Below are 14,191 nucleotides of genomic sequence, written 5' to 3'. Positions count from 1 at the left end.
AGAAGAAGCCAGCATGAGCTGGACTTGAACTCGTATCGACCGCATTGGTGAGAGACTCCTGGGTCATTACGCTGCGCTAGCGCTTTAACCGACTGAGCCACGGAGGCCCCTTATAGGCTTTGAGGAATCACTAGAACTGTAATAGTACAACCCGTCCGTAGATTTCCCCCATTCAAAATGGGCTGGTTGAAAGATGCCGGAAAACTGCCGGTGCTTCCTTACGATATCGCAGAAAGCTGCCGGTGTTTTCTTCCGACCCCATCATCCAACATCGAGGAAAATACTGACTCCTTGTTCTAAACAAACTACTGGAAACTTTATCCGACATAACGGAAAACCACGACCTTTCTTTCGACATCAGGGAAAACGACTGACAGCTTCTGTTTGGTATAATAATGGAGGGGAGGGGCATTATATTTACTTTTGCAGATTTCTTGATTGCATTTTTAACATTGGGCTCACAAATACTTCACATTTTCTTTTTCATATAAGGGTTGGCAGCAGGTTTACTGTGATAATACGCCGAGGTATTACGCTATCCACCACAGTGACAGGCTCATCAACGATTTTTGGCAAAAGCGTGTGAATATCAAAAATCTGCCAAGCATTCGCCATCACAACAATTTATATCAATACTTCGTAAAATGTTAATGGATTGTTTAATTTTCAAATTCCTCTATTCGATAGGGCCGTATATAAAGTTTCACAGCCTTTACACATGAGCTTGTCCTCATGATATGAAGGGGTATCTGTCAACTGTTCATACTGCAGGAACTTACCCCCGTCAATTTTATTTATTGATTTGGTTTTATCTCGGAGTATTGTATATAAAGGCCTACTTTGGGATACAATCACATTATCAGTTATTGATATGCAGTTACCTGCTAGCAACTAGCGCAGTGCTGTCAGATTTCTGAGCAATGAAAACAAGCACCAGACTGAAAATATAATGTGTCAGATGCCATGCTGTTACTTGTAACTATGTTCCAAACAAGTCTGGGTCCCTTCTAGATGGAACTGTTAATTTCAAATTCGTATAAGGGGCATCAGATATGGGCCATATATAAAGTTTCACAGGCTTTACACATGAGCTTGTCCTCATGACATGAACCGGAAGCTTGTAACTATGTTCCAACCAAGTCTGGGTCCCTTCTAGGGCGAGGCATAAGAAGAAGAACAAAAATCACAACGTCAACGTCTCACATTAATTACAATATAAACACATTACATGCAGAACATATGCACAGCGTTTCCTTCAGCACACGTATTCGGGGCTCTATACATTAGCCTTGTTTAAAGTGAATTCATCTTTTTAGCATTGTTTTTATTAGTGTTGAGGAAAACTGCTGTCGGTAGCAAAGAACACATATAGTTTCTGACACCGTGTAAAAGAAAGATAACTTACTTTCTTGTTAGACATGTTACCCTCCAATGACATTGAGATAATGTGTCAGCAAATTGCAACGGACTTTCCAACTAGTTCATTTCTCTCACTTCATATTTGTTTCAGATACCGTAATAAAAGAGGGCAAAAGTTAGGGTGATGTCAACTTCTGGATGTTTACAAATTTGAATATTCCTATCAGTCATATTATAGAGTACCTTTCTGCTCAAATATGACTTCGTCCTAACACGGAAGTCTATCGTAAACTGTAGGCGAGGCCACCTATATTTACCACAAATTTAAAACAGAACTATTTCATCAAAGCGACCATGCTATTAATGATTCATTTTCAATTTCTGAAACTCCTCTCACCAAACATCATTTAAATAGTATGAAACGGCACTGTCCTTATTGCCCGAAATGCCTAGTGTCTTACGCCGCATATCCATGTTGTTTGATCAATATTCCGCGTCACCGATTAAAATCTGATGAGATTTGGCCGCTTCCTCGGCCGCTACCAGCATAGGCTCTGTTTATGTAGGCTCTGTTTGCTTCTTTACCTAGTCGACTTTCGTAATATCTATAAGGTGGAACATCCTCGAAGATCACATTTGATTCTACATGCTAAATTAGTAAAATCATGCTCAAGAAATATGTTTTCTAAAATTGGCAGTCAAGGTGGATATGCATGTCTCTGTACGTGCTGGAAAAAAAATTGCGGCCAATTCTACTTCATTTGCATTTGAAAAACTAACTATGTGTCGAAGTAGGCCCTACCATATTTAATATTGTCTAAACTCCCCAGCGCGTCTCCAGGCGGATATATGCCTACTTGTTATTTTAGTCCAACGTTCCATTGTCACAGCACCTCTCCAGTTTGGTTACAATAATCGTTCTCCAGAAAAAGTGTGGCTAAAAATTTCTCCCCGCAGACGTTAAGATCGTTTAAACTACATGTATTTACCGTTCTGAGCATTCACGCTATTTACCGTGTAGATGTGTCCATTTCGGGAGGAGGAGAGGAAGAGTTCTCGCTTACTGTACGGTACAGTATGGTAAGGCACGGTATGGTACGATATGGTATGGTCGACTTGAGTTGAGTATTGAGTGTCGAGTGTTGAGCTGTGTCGCGCCAAAAAGGGATCAATGAGTGGATTTTCCCGCTCGGATTTCGTTGACGTTCAAATGCAGAAATGGAGAGCCGACGTCACCCTCAGTTACCTAACCAACTGGCAAAACCTCATGGAAACCATCCCAGATATCGACATGCTGCTGGTGACAGCCGAGGAAGCGGCCGACACCGGCAACGAAGAAGACAATAAACTGGAGGCGGAGTCCGTGACATTCAACCTGGAGGAGCAGAGACCTGCCTCGCTTGAGTCAGGGCTTGAGGTGTCCCTGAGCCTCATATTCTACAGTTACCGCGCAAAGCGTAAGCTCCAGGCCTCAACAAACAACGCGACCTCTTCCCCACTTGCTGGGGGCACCGAGAGCTGGCAGTCACCATGGTGGAGGAAGCCCGTACCCGATATCTGAAAGCGGGAGCAGTGTTCGTCATTTTCATTTGCACCAGACACCTATCAAGAAGACCAATCCTCACTTCGCCGTACATGGAACATACGGCAGGCAACCTACCCAAGCCGTCCGTGACCATCGAGGGCAAGCCAGCAGACGAATAAATACTTTTCCCCCCACCCTCGCCACCTTCGTGTCGGAGGTACCACCAAAATCCCTCCTGAGTTGGAGCACGGAAATGTTCCGTGTCGTCCGCACCCAACCTCGTCAGCCCGTCGTGTACACTAGAGGACTTACACGGGGAACGGTTGCCCCGGTCGTTTTACGAGACCGAGGTACAATCTGTGACGGCCGCGGCAGACAAGTTTAATCAAATGGAGAAGGTCTTAAAGACAGAACGCCGCCGAGGAAAACCGCATTATTGCTACTAGTGCTCGCAGTTCTCCTGCACATCGGAGATCCGAGCCGCGGAACTCTTCCAAAACCAGTCCGCCGTTCATTATCTACAAGGTGAATGAACAAGACGCTTGTCCGTTGGCCGATGGCCTGGATGCCTTCAACCCGACCGCCGCCGCCACTGTCACCAAGCGACATCGCGAGTCGACTTGGTAGCACTGTCCCAACCGAGGACGTGACGTCCACACCACTACCCACGACGTTTACCAGAGAGAGGGACCTATTCACGGGACAATCCACCACTCCTCGGTCGAATTTTACGGGATCTCCCAGTCCATCCCAACCCTGCCACCACCACCGACCACAAGTGACACACTCCGACCAGCTGCGACTTTGCCCCCACTTCTCACCCGGAGAGATTCAGCATGCTTACTTGCCCAAGTCATAAAACCTCCTACCCACAGTCCGTCGAATCAGTTCTTTCAGCGTCAGCCCGGAAACGTCGGCAAACCAACCAAAACAACAGCGGCGAACCTGAATGCGTCCGTCTCCAGCCATCTTACCACCTCCGAAGTTGGAAGGTTTTCATCTACTGGACACAGGCCCCCATTACAACTTCCGTTTTTCGGGCGGGACAAAATGTAATTCTGTGTATTTTAGGGTGTAAAGTCTTTTTTTGCTGCCAGCCTGCCGTTTTTGGTGTACAGGTTCATGCTTAGTATCAAAATGATGGAATCATTCTAAGCTTTGTGCAGGTATGAGTTTTAATGATGAAAGTCTGGGCGAGAGGACACAAGCAGACAAGTGGTGATGAGGCTGCGAGTGATGTCCCCTTGGCGTTGCTAGGCACCCCTCCCAGCTGCCGGCATAGAAAGGTCCAGATTTTGACGGTCAACCTTTGTCAAGATTTTTATGGCTTCTTTCTCACGGGCTGGGCCAGGTATGCACCAAAGCTTATTGGCCACGGAATGTTTTGGACTGAGTTACAGCGCTAAACGTTAACATTGTGGCTTATGGGAAAGTAATTGGGGTCTGTGACCTACTGCGCGAGACGTGCCACTAGGCAATTTTGCCCCGGCGGAACTACCATAAGTGGTAGAAGTATACCACTGTGTAAGTGCAGACATTTTGTGCCAGGCGGAAGGTAAGAGGTTTCCACCTTCTGCCCGTGTCGAGCCCGTCTCGTTGGCGGCACACAAAAAGGGATCAATGAGTGGATTTTCCCGCTCGGATTTCGTTGACGTTCAAATGCAGAAATGGAGAGCCGACGTCACCCTCAGTTACCTAACCAACTGGCAAAACCTCATGGAAACCATCCCAGATATCGACATGCTGCTGGTGACAGCCGAGGAAGCGGCCGACACCGGCAACGAAGAAGACAATAAACTGGAGGCGGAGTCCGTGACATTCAACCTGGAGGAGCAGAGACCTGCCTCGCTTGAGTCAGGGCTTGAGGTGTCCCTGAGCCTCATATTCTACAGTTACCGCGCAAAGCGTAAGCTCCAGGCCTCAACAAACAACGCGACCTCTTCCCCACTTGCTGGGGGCACCGAGAGCTGGCAGTCACCATGGTGGAGGAAGCCCGTACCCGATATCTGAAAGCGGGAGCAGTGTTCGTCATTTTCATTTGCACCAGACACCTATCAAGAAGACCAATCCTCACTTCGCCGTACATGGAACATACGGCAGGCAACCTACCCAAGCCGTCCGTGACCATCGAGGGCAAGCCAGCAGACGAATAAATACTTTTCCCCCCACCCTCGCCACCTTCGTGTCGGAGGTACCACCAAAATCCCTCCTGAGTTGGAGCACGGAAATGTTCCGTGTCGTCCGCACCCAACCTCGTCAGCCCGTCGTGTACACTAGAGGACTTACACGGGGAACGGTTGCCCCGGTCGTTTTACGAGACCGAGGTACAATCTGTGACGGCCGCGGCAGACAAGTTTAATCAAATGGAGAAGGTCTTAAAGACAGAACGCCGCCGAGGAAAACCGCATTATTGCTACTAGTGCTCGCAGTTCTCCTGCACATCGGAGATCCGAGCCGCGGAACTCTTCCAAAACCAGTCCGCCGTTCATTATCTACAAGGTGAATGAACAAGACGCTTGTCCGTTGGCCGATGGCCTGGATGCCTTCAACCCGACCGCCGCCGCCACTGTCACCAAGCGACATCGCGAGTCGACTTGGTAGCACTGTCCCAACCGAGGACGTGACGTCCACACCACTACCCACGACGTTTACCAGAGAGAGGGACCTATTCACGGGACAATCCACCACTCCTCGGTCGAATTTTACGGGATCTCCCAGTCCATCCCAACCCTGCCACCACCACCGACCACAAGTGACACACTCCGACCAGCTGCGACTTTGCCCCCACTTCTCACCCGGAGAGATTCAGCATGCTTACTTGCCCAAGTCATAAAAACCTCCTACCCACAGTCCGTCGAATCAGTTCTTTCAGCGTCAGCCCGGAAACGTCGGCAAACCAACCAAAACAACAGCGGCGAACCTGAATGCGTCCGTCTCCAGCCATCTTACCACCTCCGAAGTTGGAAGGTTTTCATCTACTGGACACAGGCCCCCATTACAACTTCCGTTTTTCGGGCGGGACAAAATGTAATTCTGTGTATTTTAGGGTGTAAAGTCTTTTTTTGCTGCCAGCCTGCCGTTTTTGGTGTACAGGTTCATGCTTAGTATCAAAATGATGGAATCATTCTAAGCTTTGTGCAGGTATGAGTTTTAATGATGAAAGTCTGGGCGAGAGGACACAAGCAGACAAGTGGTGATGAGGCTGCGAGTGATGTCCCCTTGGCGTTGCTAGGCACCCCTCCCAGCTGCCGGCATAGAAAGGTCCAGATTTTGACGGTCAACCTTTGTCAAGATTTTTATGGCTTCTTTCTCACGGGCTGGGCCAGGTATGCACCAAAGCTTATTGGCCACGGAATGTTTTGGACTGAGTTACAGCGCTAAACGTTAACATTGTGGCTTATGGGAAAGTAATTGGGGTCTGTGACCTACTGCGCGAGACGTGCCACTAGGCAATTTTGCCCCGGCGGAACTACCATAAGTGGTAGAAGTATACCACTGTGTAAGTGCAGACATTTTGTGCCAGGCGGAAGGTAAGAGGTTTCCACCTTCTGCCCGTGTCGAGCCCGTCTCGTTGGCGGCACACAAAACCGAAAAAAATAGCAGAAGATCGGTTCTTTTGGCGATGTGTCCGCACAAGACGGGGTCATCTCCGCGTAGCCGAGTGGTAAAACGCTGTGGTGTCTGCCCCAGTGCTGAAACCCACCTTTACATGCGTAAATCCGCTCTTTTTTCCCGTGCGTCTGCTGATACCGGATCTAGCGTACCCGTTGGACAAGTGTCCGGGCACATGTACGACAAGTGAACCTATCTCAGTGTGACTCATCGTTTCGTGTTCAGTACGTCGATGCGCCGGACAATCCCACAACCTGTGGAGCGTGTCCTGGCACGCTTCACATGTGTAAATCCGTCCTTTTTCCCGTGCGTCTGCTGATGACGGATCAAGTGCGTCCGTCGGACAAACGTCCGGGTACATGTATGGCACGTGAACCTATCTCCCTTTCGCTCATGCCTGAGCCAGTTGCCGCGTCGGGAAAATACCCAGCCGCACGTTCGGAAAGCGAACTCAGCCCTCTCCGAAGACTCCTCTTCCGTCAGACGCTCCCTGTGCTTGAGGTTGGTGTCGCAATAAACTCCCGCTGGCATTGTGCACATGTCTGGGCCATGATTTGTTTTGACGAGAGATGCCGTTCGCTAACACTTCTCAAGCCGTTTTGTACACTCTGCTCAATCCCCCCCCCCACCCCACTAAAAAAATAAAATAAAACAAACGCTTGGACGGATCCACTACGTGATGGGGGTTCTCCCCTACCTTCCAACCTTCTATTTATCCCATCAACGCGGACGTCAACGACATTTTCGCGCCATACGTTTCTTGATTTGCTCGTCGCCCATTGATCAGTTTTGGTCCAACGGAGCTGCTCAACTCAACTTTACAAGCCGACGTTTCGCTCACCCGTGGCTCATTGGTCCGTCCGCCCTCCTCCCATTGGAGGACGCAGCACGGACATCCTTGAAATCCTAGGGGGCGGAATCCGACCCACCCACTGGGTCCGTTATGGCGCGCCACAGCTCAACACTCAACAAGCTGACCAGACAGTATACTATAGTATACTGTAGAGCTCAACAACACATACTATACCTAGGGGATTCCTCCTTCTCCCTTCCTCCTCCCCAAAATGGACACATTATATACTACTATCATTCAAAATATTGACCGTGTAGATCATTCAAACTATTTATCATGTAAATTATTCAAACTAATTACCTTGTAGACCTTCATTCAAACTGTTTACCGTGTAGATCAGTCAAACTATTTACCGTGTAGATCATTCAAACTATTTTCCGTTCAGATCATTCAAAATATTTACCGTGTAGATCATTCAAACTTTCTACCGTGCAGATGAGTCTAACCAAGTACCTTGTAGACCATTCAAACTATTTATCGTGCAGATCATTTAAACTATCTACCGTTCAGATTATTCCAACTATTTGCCGTGTAGATCATTCAAAATATTTACCGTGCAGATCATTCAAACTTTTTACCGAGCAAATCATTCAAATTATTTACCGTGTAGATCATTCAAACTTTTTACCGTTCAGATCATTCAAATTATTTACCGTGTAGATCATTCAAACTTTTTACCGTTCAGATCATTCAGATTATTTACCGTTCAGATCATTCAAAAGATTTACCCTGCAGATCTGTCAAACTTGTAAATCATTCAAACTATTCACTATGCTGATCATTCAAAGTGTCTACAATGTAGATCATTTAAAATATTTAGCGTGCAGATCAGTCAAACTTGTAGGTATGTCAAACTATGTACCGTGCAGATCATTCAAACTATCTACCGTGTAGATCATTCAAAATATTTACTTTGCCGATCATTCAAACTTTTCTCCGTATAGATCATTCAAACTATACATCATTCGCCATACAGAGCATTTAAAATGAACTTGAAGTCAGCCATTAAGCCTGGAATTTTCTAAAAATATTTTAATAATTCTACACCGCTTATCATCAAAATAAATAGCAAACAATCCTCAGTACCAAGCCACTCATTTGGTGACGCCATTTTGATATCTTATAGCTATCTATAATGATGTCACAAAACCTAAGAGCTCTGACGTATCAGCGGTACCAGACGCAAACAATGTGACAATGAGAACATACAAACAAAAACGCCTGATACCCAACCAAAGAGTATCAGCCCATTTCCGTGTTCAAATGGGTGATGTTTCTTGTAGTTTGGCACTCGGTCAGAACGATGTTCGTGGACATGAGCGTCGTATTTTAACGGTCCTGCTCGTCCTCGTCCTGCATGGGTGTAAGCATTTAGCCCAGATGGCTTTACCAACTTCAGGGAATTTACCGAACATAGCAGGACTTTCTGATTGATAACAGGTTCTTTCACTCAGGTTTTGGGAAGATATTTTCGTAATAAATCTGATTTTGCTAAGGAAAAAAATGCAAAGTCACAATATTTTTCTTCAAGCAATGACTCTCCCGAGGCGGTTTTCTCAGTTCACTGCTCATAAATGTGTGGTCCAAAATGCCAGTTTAACACTTAAATCCAATTTATTGCCTGTCTTGTATCTGTCTATCCACTGTAAGACACCACACTGACAATCGAGAGCTAATAGGTTTCTTGACGTGACGCTTTCAGTGCTAGTGATTGGCCAAGTTCATAAGGGCTTCTACAACATGGCTACTCGGAGTAAATTGTGCCATATCCCCAATGATGAACTTCACCTTCTCGGCTTTCAAAACTTTATAAAAAAATTTTTTACATAGGCCTATTTTTCTGTAATGACTTCGTCCAATACAAGTTTTTTTATGGATATATAGCGGCAGACGCTCACTTTAAACTATTCAAACAATTTCAGTGCAGATGAAAAAAGAAACAATTGACCGCAGTTAGAATACATTTCATCACAGAATAAACTTCGCTGCTTTACTCTCGTGTCTTTCTTAGAACAAGGCTTTCGTACTCCAACGTGACTAAATACAATGGGAGACAACTGTGTATCATTGTCTTTCGCAATGATGTGTTTTCAGTGATCTCCCTTTATTTATTACAATATCCAACTATACATACACAGGCCTAGATCATGACACCACGCCTTAACAGTCTATAAGACGCATGGTAACTCCAGATATGACGTATTGTTGATGATTCTTCATGAACATCTACATGTGCATGTACAATGACACCACAGGCCTACATCATGACACCACGTATTAACAGTCTGTAAGACGCATGGTAACTCCAGATATGATGTATTGTTGATGATTTTAAATGAACATCTACATATGCATGTACAATGACACCACAGGCCTACACCATGACACCACGTATTAACAGTCTGTAAGACGCATGGTAACTCCAGATATGACGTATTGTTGATGATTTTAAATGAACATCTACATATGCATGTACAATGACACCACAGGCCTACATCATGACACCACGTATTAACAGTCTGTTGATGATTTTAAATGAACATCTACACATGCATGTACAATGACACCACAGACCTACAACATGACACCACATATACACAGGCCTACATCATGACACCACATATACATAAGCCTACATCATGACACCACACATTCATGTACAATGACACCACAGGAATACATAATGACACCACATATCAACATTCTGTAAGACGCATGGTAACTCCAGATACGATGTATTGTTGATGATTTTAAATGAACATCTATACATGCATGTACAATGACACCACAGGCCTACATCATGACACCACATATACACAGGCCTACATCATGACACCACATATACATAGGCCTACATCATGACACCACACATTCATGTACAATGACACCACATATACACAGGCCTACACCATGACACCACATATACACAGATCTACATCATGACACCACATATACACAGGCCTACAGCATGACACCACATATACACAGGTCTACATTATGACGCCATATATACACAGGCCTACATCATGACACCATATATACACAGGCCTAAATCATGACACCACATATACACAGGCCTACATCATGACACCACATATACACAGATCTACATCATGACACCACATGTACATAGGCCTACATCATGACACCACACATTCATGTATAATGACACCACATATACATAAGCCTAAATCATGACACCACATATACACAGGCCTACATCATGACACCACACATTCATGTACAATGACACCACATATACACAGGCCTACACCATGACACCACATATACACAGGCCTACATCATGACACCACATATACACAGGCCTACATCATGACACCACATATACACAGGCCTACATCATGACACCACATATACACAGGCCTACATCATGACACCACATATACACAGGCCTACATCCTGACACCACACATTCATGTACAATGACACCACATATACACAAGCCTACATCACGACACCACATATGCGCAGGCCTGCATCCTGACACCACACATTCATGTACAATGACACCACATATACACAGGCCTACATCATGACACCACATATACACAGGCCTACATCATGACACCACATATACATATGCCTAAATCATAACATATACACAGGCCTATATTATGACATCACACATTTATGAATGATGACACAACCCAAATAAAATAAGTCAATGACCTGAAAAATAAATAACATTTGACCTACCAGAATTCTGGCTGGAACAGAATATTTGAGATCATTGGCCATGTACCGTTACGTAACCTTGATGCTATCGAAGCCAGTTCGATGGCTGTATGACCGTAAATAACGGCGATCAGGTTTGTAGGAGGACAGATTTATGTTTTCTTTCGTATCCAGTTGTGGTTTATGGTGATGTTATTAAGCTTGTTCCTAATGGTTGCCAGTTTCACCTCTTGAGTGCCGCATTTGCACTCAGTGCGCGGTGTGAAGCTTGACATCAATATTCATTCAGTGCTGTTTGGCTGTTCTGAACCATAGATTTCCAAGAAGTACGGAGTATCTGGTATCAGCATATTGTTAGGCTGTACAATGTCTCTGTGGTGTGCTGGATGAAGTAACAACCGTCCAAAGAAATATGATCAGTGGAAGGAAACAGTTATGTGGCTATTGGTAACAGGAGCAAGGGAACCAGTTCCAGAGCGGGTAGGTGGGACAGGATAGGGGTGTCTGTGCTGAACACAATTTCAAGTCAACCTTGCCACGAGGAAGTGTTACGTTTTTGTGTCGGAAATGACATGGACTAAGAGTTGACAAGAATATATCCTCTTGTTACTGATACCCTTAGCTCAACGTTTTTTGACCTGGTGGTTATCATTGAAAATAGATTGGTTTTAAGGCGGGGTGTTGATTTGCTGATTTGTACATGCCTGTCGAAAGTGATCAAGTGCTATACATACATCATCGTTCACACATTTACAGGCGTCAGAGTCAAAATTACGCGTACCGCATGTTTCAGTCTGAATTCGCGTGGTCGGAAGTTTCTAAGGCACACATGACACATTTTATCATGACGTTTTATAGCGTCATTTATATCAATGTCTCGCAGAAAGGAAGCGTGCAGTGACTAACATAAAGCAAGGCTGTAGTCTTGCACAATCGCTCCGCTTGTATCAAAGGGCTTTACGTGTCATTATCAATATTTGATCATCCAAGACAAACACGCGGAGATGACACCTTGCTGCTGACGCTAAAAATACACCCAGCCATGAACTGGTCAGAAAAATTCACTAACACAGACTGTATACTGATGTATATGAATCTGTATTGTAACGAACCATGTAAGAAACAGGCCAGCATTCTGTAGCAATCTGTACAAAATGTAGCCTTTGTGGTCAAATAGGACCGCGATATCATTATCTCGTGGTACAAAGAGAAATGTCGTGACTTAGATTCATCTTTTTTCCTTCAAGCGATATACAACTGAACACTGAACACACAAAATCCATCGCTAAAGAGCTAAAAACACTTTTTGTGTACGTGTGCTCTGTGAGAGATTTGCGGAATACCCTTAGCTTCAAGCAGGAAATGATCAAAGGCCAACAAGGAAATTTAAGCATTAATTCCAAATTGTGCTCAGTGAACTTGGCAGAGTTATTGTTGACTGGTAAAAAAAAAGGGTGTTTTTTTTTTAAGTTGTACCCTGACCTAATGATTACGACTGTTCACGATTATGTAACTGAATATGGTAAGTTCATCAAGAGTCAACCAATGGCCTGTGTGGCCTAGTGGTTGATGTGCTAGGGCAGCACAACGACCGAGAAACATCTTTGAGTTCAAGACCAGCCTATGCTGTGTCTTCCTCTCTGGTCTACATGGGATGGTCTGCCATCAACTTGCAAATAGGCCTGGTGTACCCGTGAATTCTGTCCGGTTGAATCCCACCATAATTCTAGTCGCCGTTGTGTCAGGGAAATGTCTTGAATACGGTGTAAAACATCAATCAAATAAATAAATAAATAAAACAATGGTTAATCCAATAATACCACAAAGCTACCCTTAGAGATAACACATACAAGTGCTAATAGAGTGAACTTTATAGCCAGTATAAACATATATTTCAAAACTATCTGAAGACACTACACCTTAGAATTTTGCAATCCACTCGACTTTTTAGTTTTATTTTAGAATAGCCCATATAATTACCTTTCACAAAATATCAGCCTCGATTGTGTTCGTGTTAACATTCAAAATGGGTAATAAAGTTCTTAAAATTTATAATGAAGGTCTCTTTACTCAAACTTTAGAATCATTTTAAACCCATACATAGAGAATAGGTGCGTGTCTAATATTTTCTAAAAGCAATAGTTTAGGCCATTCTGGGTGAATAGAGAACGTTTGGTTTGATTTTCATCTTACGGATTGACTCAGTGAAAATCTTATTTTCCTTCCTTAATATTAAATGAGTATCAAGAATGCTTTGATGATAACCTTTAAGCCGTATTCACAAGATAATTTGTCTTTCATATCTTACAATGAATAACGGACAAGCTGTATTTCCTACAGTTTGTGAATCATCCGATTTCTGTTTACCATTCACTTTTGAAAGCATCCATCTTTGAAAAGCATCCAACTTGTCTCTTGGCGCATAACAAGCACCTAACATGTGAAAACTTTCTTGATTGTAACAGCCAGCTATCATGTTTTAAACTTCTGGCGTGTAACAAGCATCTAGCATGTGTGGAGTTCCGCGCTGTAACAACCACCTATATATTTATATCTTTATAATGCTGACCGCCGTCGTATAAGTGAAATATTCTTGATCTATATATGTCACATGTATATATTTTTCACCAATGAAATGTATAAACGTGTTGACCATCATATGGTAACAACCAGCTAGCATTTGGGAACTTTCTGTCTTGTAACAACCAGCTAGTATACGTGTACCTTCTAGTGTGTAACAACAGCTATCATGTGTGAGCCTTCTTGTGTGTAACAGCCAGCTGGCATGTGAGAAGCATCTGCCTTGTAGCAGGCAGTTTGTAACAACCAGCTAGCATGTGCGAACCTTCTGGCCTGAAACAACCAGGTAGCATGTGTTAAACTTCTGGCTTGTAACAACCATCTAGCAGGTGTGAACCTTCTGGCTTGTAACAACCAACTATCATGTGTGAACCCTCTGGCTTGTTACAATTTAATCGGCTAAGATGTGTGAACCTTCTGACTTGTAACAATCAGAAAACATGTGAAATCTATCTGTCCTGTTACAAGCCAGAGGGTTCTCACATGCTAGCTGATTGTTACAAATAGCTGGCATGTGTGAACCTTCTGACTTGTAACAACCACTAAGCACTGTGAACTTTCTGGTT

This window comes from Liolophura sinensis, chromosome 1, assembly GCF_032854445.1.
Source record: "Liolophura sinensis isolate JHLJ2023 chromosome 1, CUHK_Ljap_v2, whole genome shotgun sequence".
Taxonomy (NCBI): Eukaryota; Metazoa; Mollusca; class Polyplacophora; order Chitonida; family Chitonidae; genus Liolophura; species Liolophura sinensis.
This window is presented reverse-complemented; position numbering follows the sequence as displayed.